This window comes from Phacochoerus africanus, chromosome 1, assembly GCF_016906955.1.
Source record: "Phacochoerus africanus isolate WHEZ1 chromosome 1, ROS_Pafr_v1, whole genome shotgun sequence".
Taxonomy (NCBI): Eukaryota; Metazoa; Chordata; class Mammalia; order Artiodactyla; family Suidae; genus Phacochoerus; species Phacochoerus africanus.
Window position 1 is genome coordinate 275,355,884 of NC_062544.1, and position 12,675 is coordinate 275,368,558.

The 12,675-nt window shown below is 46.1% G+C and overlaps 1 long non-coding RNA gene across 1 annotated transcript in view; it reads right to left on the minus strand.

Annotated features, from left to right (window-relative positions):
* LOC125135358 (uncharacterized) overlaps nucleotides 1-12,675 on the minus strand; it is a 35,345-nt gene that overhangs the window by 21,602 nt on the left and 1,068 nt on the right. The gene's annotated exons all lie outside the window — the stretch shown is intronic.

A 12,675-nucleotide genomic window follows, 5' to 3' on the forward strand; every position in this document is an offset into this window, starting at 1 on the left:
ATATAAAGTGATAGATACAATTATGTATTCTGGGGTTTTTCCCCCTTACACTGTACTATTAACATTTCTCGGGAGCAGTTTCTCAGGGCTACCTGAGATGCTGTCTCCCAGGTTTAAGACCCAATTTCACCCCAAATAAAACTTAACTCTCAACATTTCCTCACATCCTCAAAAATTCCCTTTTTTTTTTGGCCGCCTGGAGGCATATGGAGTTCCCAGGTCAGGGATCAAATCTGAGTTACAGTTGTGACCTATGCATGGCAACCCCAGATCCTTTAACCTACTGTGCTGGGCCGGGGATCAAACCTGTGTCTTGGTGCTGCAGAGACACTGCTGATACTGTTGCATCATAGCGGGAACTCCTACATCTAATTTTGAATAGTTACATATATTCTGTCCCAGAGATGCCATAACTAACTTTTATCTTTAAAAAAATTTTTTTTAATTATAGTTGATTTACAATGTGTCAGTTTCTGTTGTACAGCAAAGGAGGCCCAGTCATGTGTGTACACACACACACATATATGACTCACCTTAGGGCTAAAGACACATATAAATTGAAAGCGAGGGGATGGGAAAAATAAATTTCATGCAAACAGAAATGACAGGAAAGTGGGAGATGCAATACTCACAAGCAGACAAAACAGACTTTAAAACAAAAGCCAAAAAGAAAGACAAAGATGGACATTATTTAATGATAAAAGGATAATTTCAAGAAGAGAATATTACACTTGTCAATATATGTGTCCCTGATACAGGCGTTCCCAAATATATACAACAAATAGAAACAGACATAAAAGGAGAAATTGATGGGAATACAATAATACTAGGAGACCTTAATACCTCACTCACAACAATGGATGTCAGATTCTCTAGAGAGAAAATCCACAAGGCAACAGAGATCCTAAATGACACTTTAGAATAGTTAGACTTAATTGATATTTTCAGGACTTGACATCCAAAAAACCCAGAATATACATTCTTTTCAAGTGCACATGGAATAGTCTCTAGGATTGACCACATACTGGGGCACAAAACTAACCTCAACAAATTTAAGAGTACAGAAATTATTGCACAATGGCATGAAACTAGACATCAACCACAGGAAAAAAAGATGTGAAAAAAACTGATTACATGGAGACTAAACAACTGCTACTAAAAAAACCAATGGATCAAGGAAATCAAAAAGTAAATTAAAAAATACCTCGAGACAAATGACGATGAAAACACAACTATTCAAAATCTATGGGATGCCACAAAAAGAGTTCTTAGAGGGAAGTTCATAGCGATACAGACCTTCCTCAAAAAAGAAGAAAAATCTCAAATCAACAACCTAACGCACCATCTAAAAGACCTAGAAAAAGAAGAACAAACAAAATCTTAAGTCAGCAGAAAGAAGAAAACCATAACGATCAGAGAGAAAATCAATAAAATAGAGATTTTTTTTTTTTTTGGTCTTTTTAGGGCCATATGGAGGTTCCCAGGCTAGGGATCAAATCGGAGCTGTAGCTGCAGGCCTACACCACAGCCACAGCAATGCCAGATTCAAGCCGTGTCTGCAATCTACGCCACAGTTCACGGCAATGCCGGATCTTTAACCCAGTGAGCAAGGCCAGGGATGGAACCCACAACCTCATGGTTCCTAGTCAGATTCGTTTCCACTGCACCACAATAGGAACTCCAAGATAAAAAATTTTTTTTAAATCAATAAAAATGAGAGCTGGTTCTTTGAAAGGGTAAACAAAACTGACGACCCTCTGGCCAGACTCACCAAGAAGAAGAGAGAAAGAACCCATATAAACAAAACAAGAAGTGAAAAAGGAGAAATCTCAACGAATACTGCAGAAATACAAAAAAAAAAAACCCATAAGAGAATACTATGAACAATTGTTACATGCCAACAAATTTCACAATCTAGAAGAAATAGACAACTTTCCAGAAACATAGAGCCCACCAAAACTGAATCGGGAAGAAACAGATCAGGAGTCCCCATCATGGCGAAGCAGAAAACGAACCCGACTAGGAACCATGAGATCATGAAGTCGTGGGTTCGATCCCTGGCCTGGCTCAGTGGGTTAAGGATCTGGCGCTGCTGTGAGCTGTGGTGTAGGTCACAGACGCAGCTCGGATGTGGTGTTGCTGTGGCTGTGGCATAGGCCGGCAGCTATAGCTCTGATTCGCCCCCTAGCCTGGGAACCTCCATATGCACCATGGGTGCAGCCCTAAAAAGCAAAAAAAAAAAAGGGGGGGTGGGTGGGAGAAACAGATCATATGAACAGACTAGTTACTAGAAACAAAATCGAATATGCAATAAAAAAAAAACCCCTTTCTTAAAGACGAATGCTTTAAAAATTTTTTTAAAATTATAGCTGACTTACAATGTTGTGCCAATTTCTCCTGCACAGCAAAGTGACCCAGTCATACAGATATACTTTCTTTTTCTTATATTATCTTCCATCATGATCTATTTCGAGATTGGATATAGTTCCCTGTGCTGCACAGTAGGACCTCATTATAATTTTTTTTTTTTTATGAAAGAGGACCTTCCCCAGGAGCCTCTCAGTGACTGCTGCTCAGGTCTCACTGACCGGAGTTTGGCGACTGTCAGGCTCCCCCTACACTCATCACTGACATACAGAGTGGGGTGGCCGGGGCTGGTTTGGACAACTGGCACTGCGTCTAGTCACTAGACACTGGAACAAATTTGAGTCCTGCCAGTGGGGAAAAAGAGATCAGGGCAGCTGGACAGGTACTCAACAGTGCCTGCTGCCACTGGAAAATAATCTTTATAGTTCGGTTCAATTTTCTGTCTATGGTAATGGTGTAAAAGCTGAGAAGGGGAAGGTCCAGTCTTACTTTTTGTAAAAACACAGCTGCACCTGTGCCATATGGAAGTTCCCAAGCTAGGGGTTGAATCGGAGCTGCAGCTGCCTGCCTACACCACAGCCACAGCCACGCTGGATGTGAGCCAAAGTTTGCGGCAACACTGGATCCTTAACCCACTGAGCGAGGCCAGGGATCGAACCTGCATCCTCACGGACACTGTGTCGGGTTCTCAACCTGCTGAACCACAACAGGAATTCCTTTTCTTCTCTTTCGTATCTTACTGAAGAGACCTCACAAACTTAACTGTGTCCAAAAGGACGCTACTGATCATTTCCACCCACAGTCTTTGCAAACATCTTAATTAACAACCTCATGGAGTCAAAAACCCTGGACTCCTGGGCCCCTCTTCTCTTGCACAGAACACCCTAACCATCAGCAAATCCTACTGGTGCTGCCTTCAAAATACATCCAACGTGGGGCCCAGGAAACAAAGTATGGCAGGGAGTTGGGGGGAGGGCTCTGCATAAAACCCAGCCACGCTCTGGCACCAGAGACAGGCAGCATTTGGAGGCAGCCCCCCTGGCGTGGGACTGGGGGTCCTTGTGATGGGAAGTGACAGGGCAGGAATGTCTCCAGGTGGCTCTGTGGACTACGGATGGGAACAAGAAGCTAGAGCAAAAGGGGAAGGACAAGGCCATTCCTTGCGGCTGTGGAGGCTGCAGCTGACTTCTGGTTTGTGGGCACCTGTGAGCTGCTACTTTGGGCATGTCCAGAAATAACTAAGAAGACTGGGGAGAAGGGTTAATTCCCAACAGAGCTGCTGGGGGCTTGTGTCAGGAGGAAAGTGCAAACTGCTTCTATTGTGTGGCTACAGGCTGGTCAGGCTCTTTGGTGCTATAGGTGGATAATTCCAAATGTATATAATGGGGATGATGTTTTGAAAATATTAAACTCCCTGGAGTTCCCATCAGAGCTCTGCTGTAAACGAACCCGACTAGCAGGTTCGATCCCTGGCCCCGATCAGTGGGTTAAGAACCCAGCATTGCTGTGAGCTGTGGTGTAGGTCGCAGACACGGCTCGGATCTGGAGTTGCTGTGGTGTAGGCTGGGGGCTACAGCTCTGACTGGACCCTTAGCCTGGGAACCTCCACATGCCTTGGGTGAGGCCCTAAAAAAAAAAAAAGAAAATATTAAACCCCTGTATTTTTGTTTCCTTTTTTTTTTTTGGTCTTTTTTGTCTTTTAGGGCTGCACTCATGGCATATGGAAGTTCCCAGGCTAGGGGTCAAATTGGAACTGTAGCCACCAGCCTATGCCACAGTCACGCAGGATCCAAGCTGAGTCTGCGACCTATACCAGAGCTCATGGCAATGCTGGATTCTTAAACCACTGATCGAGGCCAGAGATCAAACTCGCAATCTCATGGTTCCTAGTCAGACTCGTTTCCTCTGCTTCATGATGGGAATTTCTGTTTCCTTCTTAAATCACATTCCTTGGCAACCTATTCCATCTCCAAGTCGAGCCAAGAGCCTCTCTGTCCCAGGACAGGAGAGGTTGTTCACTCCCAAAGCAAGGAAATAACCGGTCGGAGTTCCACATATGAGGTACTTGACGCTGTAGCATGGGGCAACCAGGCATCCTGGTTTTCCTAGGATGGTCCCAGCTACTCTGGCGGACTTGGCATTATCATTAACATCAATTCATCTAACCATCAAAGGTGTCCCTTTTTGGACAATTAATTATCCTCACCCCACCTTGTAAGATAATAGTCTGAAAATCTTTTGTCGAGAGAAAAGGATTTTCTAAGTTCCTTTGGCATCCACTAACAAATCATGTATCAAGTCTTGTGAAAAGATTATAGAATTTTGGAGTTCCCGTCGTGGCGCAGTGGTTAACGAATCCGACTAGGAACCATGAGGTTGCGGGTTCGGTCCCTGCCCTTGCTCTGTGGGTTAACGATCCGGCGTTGCCGTGAGCTGTGGTGTAGGTTGCAGATGCGGCTCGGATCCTGCGTTGCTGTGGCTCTGGCGCAGGCCGGTGGCTATGGCTCCGATTGGACCCCTAGCCTGGGAACCTCCATATGCCGCAGGAGCGGCCCAAGAAATAGCAAAAAGACAAAAAAAAAAAAGATTATAGAATTTTCCTTTAAATAGGGGGGAGCAAGAAATCAGGGTAGAAGAGGGGAGAGAGTGGGCTGGATGGTGAGTTTGGGGATAGGAGATGCAAACTGTTACATTTTAGAATGGATAAGCAATGGGGTCCTGCTGTACAGCCCAGGGAACTGTATCCAACCTCCTGGGATAGACCGTGACAGAAAAAAATATAAAAAAAGAATGCAAAGTGACTCAGTTTTATATATATATATATATATATATATATATATATATATAAGTCAGTCACTTTGCTGTATAGCAGAAATCAGCACATTATAAATCAACTATACTTTAACAATTTTAAAAAATTGGAGTTCCTGCTATGGCACAGTTAGTTAAGGATTTAGCATTGCCACAGCTGCAGTACAGGTCATAGCTCAGATTCAATCCTTGGCCCAGGAACTCCCATATGCCATGAGTACAGCCAAAAAAGTAAAAAACAAAAACTACTACTAATAATAAATATTTAAAAAAAGAAAATCAGGGTAGACAGTAAACCAGTGGTTCTTTTTCTTTTGCACTGGGGGCAATGCAAAGAAATGGAGATTCGGAAGCTCCCAGGCCTGGGATTGAACCCCTGCCACAGCAGTGACAATGCTGGATCCTTAACTGGCTAAGCCACTGGGGAACTCCTGGGTGAACTTTTTAGAGTACCTAAATTATCTGTCAATGACACTTTTTTTTTTTAAAGGAAAACACCTCTAGGGGTAGGGACAAGCAATCTGTTTTTAACAAGCCTTTCAGCTGATCCTAAGGTATATTAATGTTTCAGAGTCACTGCTCTAAAGAGACAGTTCTGCTCAAGAGAAGAACTTAAGAAAATGTCATTAGGTCTCACCAGCTTCCTCCCCCACGTGGTAGAGAATCATGAAGACAATTATATCCCCTAAAGGGGATGAGTAACTTCATTTTCTTACAAATTTGAATAGCAGGTGCATTGAGTCGGATATAGCGCCTCCACTTAGGGGTGACCCTGAGGCTCACTTCCCCGTCCTAAAGGACCCTCCCAGTTGGGCAGGGTTCCTCAGGCACCCAGATGCACCCCATCCTGAACTGAGCGCTTTATCTGGAACTTGCTTTCCTTGCTAAATGGCATCACCATCCAGCTCATCACCCGAGCCCCAAACCCCAGGGCCCAGCCTTGCCTTCCCCCTCCCCCACCCTGCAGGTGCAGCCCCTGAAGCTGAAGGCTCCTCTTCCATCACCTCTCCCCTTTTCTCTGGCAACAGCCTCAGGCCAGGACCTTATCACTTCTCCCAAATGGCCTCTCGGCCTTGAGTCCCCCCCCACACCCTCTTTCAATCTACCCACTCTGAGATCCTCGGACCCTTCTTACACAGAAACACAATCAAGCCAAGCTGCTTCCTGCTAAACCTCCTCTGGTGGCTTATCTCTGTCCGTTAGAAATCGCTTTCCACCACATGTAACAGAAACCTGGTCATGCCTTGTTTTTTTTTTCTTTTTTCTTTTTTGCCTTTTATTTTAGGGCCGTGCCCACGGCATATGCAAGTTCCCAGGCAAGGGGGCCGATCAGAGCTACAGCTGCCGGCCCAGGACACAGCCACAGAGGAATCTGAGCTGTGTCTTTGACCTACACCACAGCTCACGGCAACGCCAGATCTTTGACTCATTGTGCAAGGCCAAGGATTGAACCCGCATCCTCATGGATGCTAGTCAGATTCACTTCCTCTGCACCACAACGGGAACTCCCTGGTTATGCTTGTTTAACCAAATAAAGGTTTATTTTCCTCATAGGATGCAAAGTGCCAAGGTAAGTAGCCCATTTCCAATGAAAACCCCTGTCAGAGTCTGATGAATCTTACAGCAAGGTAATGTGCATTTAAAGTTTAAATATACACAATTTGAGGAGTTCCTGTCATGGCTCAGTGGTTAACGAATCTGACTAGGAACCATGAGGTTGCGGGTTCCATCCCTGGCCTTGCTCAGTGGGTTAAGGATCCAACGTTGCTGTGAGCTGTGGTGTAGGTTGCAGACCTGTGGTATAGGTTGCGTAGGCTGGCGGCTACAGCTCTGATTAGACCCCTAGCCTGGGAACCTCCATATTCGGCGGGTGCAGACCTAGAAAAAAAGGCAAAAATGGCAAAAAAAAAAATTTTACACACACACAATTTGAAGATGCGAATATAATCAGGCCCAAGCACAGTGTTGTCTAAAAGCTCCCGGGTGGTTCTAAGGTGCAGCCAGGGTTGACAATCACTGTACCAAACCCAGTTGCCTTTGATTTACAGCTGAGCTCTAAAGAGAATGAGCCAAGATGATACAGTGGGCCAGAGTGGGCCAGAGCCCAGGCTGGAACTGCTACACAGAAAGCATATGACACAGGTTATTGCCAAGATTATTAAGTATACTTAACTCTCAATTATTGTTTGCGAATTTCTAATTCCAGGCTGTTCACTTGTGCTTACTAAAAATCCAAATTAATTTTAATACTTTTTCCCTCTCCAACTTTTTTTTTTTTTTTTTAGGGCCACATCTGCGGCACATGGAGGTTCCCAGGCTAGGGATTGAATTGCAACTATAGCCACCGGCCTATACTAGAACCACAGCAATGCCAGATCCAGGCCACGTTTGTGACCTACACCACAGCTCATGGCAATTCGGGATCCTTAACCCACTGAGCGAGGCCAGGGATCGAACCCGAAACCTCATGGTTATTAGTTGGGTTCGTTAACCACTGAGCCACGATGGGAAATCCCTTCTCCAACTTTCAAAAATGCCTCAGATACTTCATGATTCTGGGATATATCTTACAGTGTTCACTGGTAATAGCTTTACGTTTGATTTACTAACATTACATATTATGCAGGCAGGACAAGCTAATACTGCCTTTAACTGTTTCTAAGTTGCTTCCTAGTTGTTAGTGGATTTATTTCTTAGCATTAAAAAAAGAGCCTCTCTCTGGAGTTTCCATTGTGGCTCAACGAGTTAAGAACCTGACTAGTATCCATGAGGATGTGGGTTTGATCCTTGGCCTCACTTAGTGGGTTAAGGATCCCACATTGCTGTGACCTGTGGTATAGGTCACAGAGGCTCTGGGAATCTGGCATTGCTGTAGCTGTGGCATAGGCTGGCAGCTGCAGTTCTGCCTGGACCCCTAGCCTGGTAACTTCCATATGCTACATGTGTGTCCCTAAAAAAAAAGCCTCTATGTACCTTGCTTCTTTCAGATTTCCCCTAGTTCTGACATTTCCCTACCATTCAGATAAAAACATACGTTTTCATCAGCAAAAGTCTTGGTGATCATTTGTGATGTGAAGGAGATTAAGAGAAAACTACTTATTTACTGAGCACGATAAATGCGTAAAGGGGAAATTGATTTGGGATTACAGAACTAAAAAACAATTTAGGGAAAGGGGGAGCTGAGATTAAGGAGAAAACAGAGGAGTTCCCGTCGTGGCGCAGCGGAAACAAATCCGACTAGGAACCATGAGGTTGCGGGTTTGATCCCTGGCCTTGCTCAGTGGGTTAGGGATGTGGCATTGCTGTGAGCTGTGGTGTAGGTCGCAGACGAGGCTTGGATCTGACGTTGCTGTGGCTGTGACATAGGCTGGCAGCTGCAGCTCCGCCTGGACCCCTAGCCTGGTAACTTCCATATACTACACGTGCGTCCCTTTAAAAAAAAAAAAAAAAGGAGAAAAGAGAAAAATGAGTCCTAAGAAAGGAAGGGGAGGAAGAGCAAAAAGATGGAAGTGCAAGGCCAAATTTCTGGTCTACCTTCTTGCTTACATCTTAACTGCAGAGGTCCCCAAACACTGGTTTTCATCCTCAGCAATGACACACGGCAAACTGCTTAGTCCCCTGCCTGGGCTGGAATCTGATCAGAGGCATCCAGCCCTCGCCATCATTCCCTACAAAATCCGGGTTTCTCTGGATTACCTGGGCTGTCAGATTCCAGCCACATTCCCAGGCTCAAGACAACTCAAGCTACTTTTAGATGCTCTTGATTTCTCAGCGATAATGACTCTCAAATGGGATTTGAACTTTTCAAAATCGCCTGAGTTCCCTGGTCACACACATGAACTCTGTGACTAGACTGTGGGCCAGGAGCACCCCAAAGCCATGAGACTGCAGAATCTCCAGGTCGACATGAACAGGCCTGTCCTAACACTCACAAGGCAGGAGCAAGGGCACAAGTGGACAGGCTCCTACCATAGGCTCAGCCTTTAAATGTGACACATCAGGATAACACAGCTAAATAAAATATCACCCATCCTCCTGCCTTAACAAATAGAGCTTCCGAAAGACCCGGAAGGCAGGTTCAAATGTGGAATTCTCGGACGTCTCTGTGTTGGAAGAAGGCAGCAGTATGAGAGTCAGCCCTCCCGTTCCTGGTTTTTCCTCCTTCTTTCCCCATGGTGGGCTCCAGGCTGCAGAGAGGAGCCTCGGGCCAAGCTTCCCTGTGTACCCACAATGACACAGTCCATTATCAGCCTGCCCAGGTCCTGGAAACAGGCTCCAGGCTATTTGGTTAGGAAATTCCAGGGTCCTGGATACTCCGTGCATGTTCCCGAAGAGCGGTTCTCAACTCAGGGGCAATATTTGGCAGTTTCTGGAGAAATTCTGGTTGTCACGGCTTGGGGAGGGGCTGATAAGAGGCCTGACATGATACTAAATATTTTGTAATGCACAGGCAGCCTCCCAGAACCAGGAGTTACCTGCCCCCAAATGTCAACGGTGTTGAGTTCGAGACATCCTGTTTTAGGAACAAACAAATACAGTTCAAGATCACATATTTAAACTTCTCAACCCTGTCCTGGAAGCAGGGGTAAGATTCTGGGTGGGAGCCTCTTCTTTCTTTAAATTTTTTTTTTTTTTGTCTTTTTGCCTTTTCTAGGGCTGCTCCCGCTGCACATGGAGATTCCCAGGGTAGGGGTCTAATCGGAGCCGTAGCCACCGGCCTACGCCAGAGCCACAGCAATGCGGGATCTGAGCCGTGTCTGCAACCTACACCACAGCTCACGGCGGTACAGGATCCTTAACCCACTGAGCAAGGGCAGGGATCGAACCCGCAACCTCATGGTTCCTAGTCAGATTCGTTAACCCCACTGTGCCATGACAGTAATTCCTTTCTTTAAATTTAAAAAAATTAATTTTTTTTTTTTTTTTTTTTTAGCGAGTTCCCGTCATGGTTCAGTGGTAACTAAACAGATTAGTATCCATGAGGACACCAGTTGGATCCCTGGTCTCAATCACTGGGTTACAGATCTGAGCTGCGGTGTAGGTCGAAGACATGGCTATGATATGGCATAGCTGTGGCGCAGGCCAACAGCTGCAGCTCTGATTCGACCCCTAGCCTGGGAACGTCCATATGTTGCGGGTGAGGCCCAAAAACAAAAAAAAATTTTTTTAGGGGCACACTTTTGGCATATGGATGTTCCCTGGGGCTAGAGGTCAAATCAGAGCTGCAGCTGGGGGCCACGGCCACAACCACGGCAACTCGGGATCCGAGCCGTATCCATGGCCTACATCTTGGCTTGTGGCATCCTAGATCCTTAACCCACTGAGTGAGGCCAGGGATTGAACCTGCATCCTCAAGAACTATGTGGGGTTCTCAACCCGGTGAGCTTCAATGGGTACTCCTGGGAGCATCTTCTTGGCTCCACACTCCTCCATGGGAAATATGGTCTGTGGAAGAACAGAACAGAGCCCTCTAAAGCGTGGGACCCCAGGTGTGAGGGCGGTACTAGGAATGAACCTCGGTGCTCCTTGAATCCAGAACCACACAAGCCCTGGCATCCACCTAGGCTTTGTCTACATATTGCAAAAGAGGAGGGGCTCACTGATCCCAGGGTCACTCTTCGAACCCTTGGGCAACTTTGCTGGCAAGTGAACTCAAATCTGATTCCAACTTCTTAGAACCCAAAGAAACTTTGGCCTTGGGCAAAGGCCCTTTGGCCCGGATTTGCACATTTATGTAACCGCCAGCACATGTCAGTTATCTGGAAAATGCTAGGAAGTACAACAGGTAAAATCACAAATATGTGTACTTTCTGGAGGACAATAAAAAATGGAGATTGTTTATTTCTGACAGAATGCCTTTGAGTCCAAGGGTATCTTTTTTTTTTCTTTTTCTTTTTCTTTTTTTTTTTGTCTTTTCTAGGGCCACACCCACGGCGTATGAGGTTCCCAGGCTAGGGGTCTAATCAGAGCTGTAGCCACTGGTCTACGCCACAGCCACAGCAACACCAGATCCGAGCCGCATCTGCAACCCACACCACAGCTCACAGCAATACTGGATCCTTAACCCACTGATCAAGGCCAGGGATCAAACCTGCAACCTCACGGTTCCTAGTTAGATTCGTTAACCACTGAGCCACAACGGGAACTCCTCCAAGGGTATCATTAAATAAGTAATGCACAGCCAAGAAGTGCCTGAAGCAGGTTCTGCCTTTTTTCACTCTGGCCTTGAATTAGCACCTAGGGTTTTACCACCTCACAACTAAATCCTCCCTACCCAGCATTGGAGAGAAACGTGGACTACCTTGGAGTTGGAGGGGGATGGAGAGGATTTTTAACTCCACAAAACAAATGGAACAGGAGTCCCCAGCAGTCAGGGCTCTTCTCCCTTAGGTGTGTCCCTTCCTGGCCCCTGTCTTGGTCTCACAAATCCAGGTTTCTTTTTTACTTTTTTATGGCCTCATATGGAAGTTCCTGGGATAGGGATTGAATCAGGGTTGCAGTGGCAAGGCCGGATCCTTTAACCCACTGCACCAGGTAGGGGAACCTTTGTCCCCACTGGGACCTAAGCCACTGCAGTCAGATTCTTTTTTTTTTTTTTTTGGTCTTTTTAGGGCTGTACCGGCAGCCCAATGGGACCTACAGCTGCCAGACTACGCCACAGCCACAGCCACAGCCACACCTGATCCAAGTAGCACTCAGGTTCTTAACATGCTGAGCCACAATGGGAACTCCCCACAGTTGGATTCTCAACCCACTGCACCACAGTGCGAACTCCTTCACATTTTTTTTCAGGATGCTTTCCTTCTTTTTTTTTTTTTTTTTTGTCTTTTGTCTTTTCAGGGCTGCTCCTGCGGCATATGGAGGTTCCCAGGCTAGGGGTCTAATTGGAGCTGTAGCTGCCAGCCTACGCCACAGCCACAGCAACGCGGGATCCGAGCCGTGTCTGTGACCTACACCACAGATCATGGCAACGCTGGATCCTTAACCCACTGAGGAAGGCCAGGGACCGAACCTGCAACCTCATAGTTACTAGTGGGATTCGTTTCTGCAGTGACACAACAGGAACTCCCATCTCTTTTGAGTCAGGATCTAGCTCTTGCTCTCAATTTGCATACTTCACTGGGCATGAAAGACTCCTTCGAGTCAGAGTTTCTCAAGGTGCCATTATCAGCGGTACCAGGGACCAAGATAGGACTGTAAATTCCAGGTTCCCACCCCAGACCCATTGAATTAGAAACACGACCTGCGGTTTAAGGAGGCTTCTGGGTGAGTCTAAAGCATGCTTCCAGGTTAAGTTAACCTCACTTCAGCTCAACTCATCTTTACTACTCAGGCATCGCTGGAGGGAGAAGATTCTGCTCCCCTTAATGGCTCCTCCCCAACCCTCGGGGTTTATCAATTTTCCCAACAAACGTACTCACGCGGGGGCGGGGGGGGGGGTGAGATCCCCATTTTAAGCCAAACTGTTGCAGACAAATGCACGTTCACTGTAAATGT